Source organism: Arvicola amphibius, chromosome 1 (genome assembly GCF_903992535.2).
Source record: "Arvicola amphibius chromosome 1, mArvAmp1.2, whole genome shotgun sequence".
In the NCBI taxonomy this organism is placed as follows: domain Eukaryota; kingdom Metazoa; phylum Chordata; class Mammalia; order Rodentia; family Cricetidae; genus Arvicola; species Arvicola amphibius.
In genome coordinates this window covers 186446359-186449152 of record NC_052047.1, presented here as the reverse complement: position 1 = coordinate 186449152, position 2794 = coordinate 186446359, and the positions used below count along the sequence as shown (strand labels likewise).

At 46.3% G+C, this 2794-nt stretch overlaps 1 long non-coding RNA gene across 1 annotated transcript; it reads left to right on the top strand.

Annotated features, from left to right (window-relative positions):
- Positions 1-217: 217 nt before the first annotated feature.
- LOC119822951 lies at positions 218-2372 on the top strand. The gene is made up of 2 exons (XR_005286877.1): positions 218-386; positions 2076-2372. It is a non-coding gene; the product is annotated as an uncharacterized LOC119822951 (long non-coding RNA).
- Positions 2373-2794: the final 422 nt, after the last annotated feature.

Below are 2794 nucleotides of genomic sequence, written 5' to 3'. Positions count from 1 at the left end.
CGGGGAGGGGGCGGGGGTGGGGGGGGGTTGTTGACTTTTTTGGGGGTTTTTCCCTTTTTGTTGGAGGTGTATTTCTTCGTTCCTTTTTTGGGAGGGGGGGGAAGATGAGGGGGCGGAAAGGAGTGTGGTGATATTTTGTTTGTGCTCTAACGAATAAAGCTTGCCTGAAGATCAGAGTGCAGTGCTAGCCACACTAGTTAGCCATAGAGACCAGGAAGTGATGGCTCACACCTTTAATCCCAACACCAGGGAGGTGGAGACTGGATGTGACATGTGACGTGATTGGGTAGAGAGAGAAAGTTACGGTGGGAGAAGACAGGATTCAGGATTCAGTCTGAGGAGTCTTAGAGACAGGATACCCATATCAGTCTGAGGATTTTGTAGAGGTAAGAACTAGTTGTTGGCTGTTCTGCTTCTCTGATCTTTCAGCTTTCACCCCAATATCAGACTCCAGGTTTTTATTATTAAAACCAATTAGAATTTGAGCTACAAGGGAGGGATAAAAGAAGGAAAGAAGGGAGGGAGGAAAAGGAAGGAAGGAACGAAGGAAAGGAGAGATAAGAACTTTATATTGCTGATTCCAGCTGCATCATTAGTGTTATGCCCAGATCATGGGGTTCCCCAAAACCACCACAGAGTTCACACTCGTATGTAAAAGCAACAAACCTTTATTCAAACGTTAGCTTGGACTCTCTGTCCGGCACAGCGGTTGAGAGCAGAGTGCCAAGCCCAGTCAGGGTAGGGTTTTTATCATAGTAGAAGTTGGGGTGAGGGAATTTCCAGGTTGAGAATCCTGATTGACTGACATTGGTCTAGGGGTCTTGGCAAAAGAAGAATAGGTGAGTCCTGGGCTCAGGGACCTCTGGTGGTCTTCTCTTATCTAATGATTGGAACGCCAGGTACTTCACATTAGATGTTGACCCGCCCTGGATGGTGTCAGTTTAAGGATTTTTCTGAAACCTGGTGCTGCCTGCCATGACAGCCCTGCGCTGGGCCCCCTGTGTGGCCAGGCTGCCCAAGACCCCACATTTAGCTAGTTCTCCTGTCTCCATTTATCAACTGCCAGCTAGAAGCTCTGATATGGTTCTTGTGCAGGCTTAAACAGCATGGTGCACATGAGCCGTTGGAAATGCTCAGTTACATCATTTCGTCAAATTGTTAAAAGGGTCTGGGGTTGGAAGGGACTAAAACTTCCTTACTCTTAGGATCAAAGCAGAGTAAAGACAGCAGCACATTAAGTGACCGAATTTAATGTGCTCCATTTCCTTAAATAAAAATTAGAATCTTTTGATTTGAAGAGACCAGTATTTTTTTTTTTTTTGAGACAGGGTTTCTCAGTGTAGTCCTGGCTGTCCTGAAACTTGCTCTGTAGACCAGGCTGGCCTTGAACTCTACCTCTACCTCCCTTACTCTACCTCCCAAGTGCTGGGATTAAAGGAGTGTGCCACCAGCACCCAGTGACAGTCTTTTTAAACTTATTTTACATGTAGGAGTGTTTTGCCTACATATATGTATATGCATTGTGTGTGTACACAAGACAGTCAGAAAATGGCATCAGATCCCCTGAAATGGTAGGCACAGAGCCACTGCATGGGGGCTGGGAACTGAACCCAGTCTCCTCACTCCTGAGCCACCCCTGAAGCCCCAAATGAGAAGGACAGTCTTTGAACTGTGAACTTTGAACTGTTGACTGCACACTTCCACAGACCCTAAAGCCAATCAGGAGCATCCAGAATAGAGAGGAAGAACGCCCAAATTTTAGAACGAGTTAATGAAAGAGCCAGGATCATCTGCCTGTTGGCACAGGAACTCGGGAGGCAGAGGCTAGAGGATGGTTTGAGCTCTGAGGTTAGAGGACAGCCTGGACTACAGAGTGAGCAAGGTCAGAAAAACACCATGAGTGCCGAAACTAGTCCTGACGCAGGATGCCCAGGAAGTGTGCTGGGGAGGGCGTCCCCGAGACGTATGAACAGAATGTCCACCACGAACTGGGCTCTGGAGCCCTGAAATGGAAAGCTGGGAGGCCATTCCTGTAAGAGAGGTGATTTTCATTTTGCAGCAGAGGTATTTTGCAGCTTAAGGAGTGGATCTGGTCAGTGCCCTGGCTAGACCTGATGATGAAGGATTGCTGAAACTTTGTCAGTGGGGCTGAAAAATGGGGAGCCTGGAACTGGAGAACCAGATGGAGGCTGCTTTCTACTCTGGACAACTTGCCCCAATCATCAGCAAGAAATGAGACTTTCGTGAAAACAACCAAATACACTGTTCTTTTACTTATCTCTGACTATACAAGTTACACATGAAAGTGCATAAACATGGACGATTCAGAGAGCTGGGAATAAATACGGTCACAGTGTACCTAAATAAGGCAATTCCATTTAAGGGTTTTGTTTGTTTGTTTGTATTTTGTTTGTTTGGTTGGTTGGTTGGGATTTTTGTTTGTTTTTTGGTGTTGATTTTGGTTTGGTTTTGGTTTTTTGAGACAGAATTTCTCCATGTAACAATCCAAACTGTTCTGGAACCAGCTCTCGTAGATCAGGCTGGCCTCGAACTCACAGAGATCCACATGCCTCTGCCTGCTGAGTGTTGGGATTTAAGGTGCATACCACTACTCCCAGCTTATTATTATTTTGGGGTGCTGAGGACTGGAACATGCTATGTTAGTGACCGACCCTGAGTTATATTCTGTGGGAGAGGCTTCTGTTTGTGTTGATTTCATTCGTTAATAAAGAAACTGCCTTGGCCCATTTAGTAGGCCCGCCCTTAGGTGGGTGGAGTAGACAGAGCAGGGAAA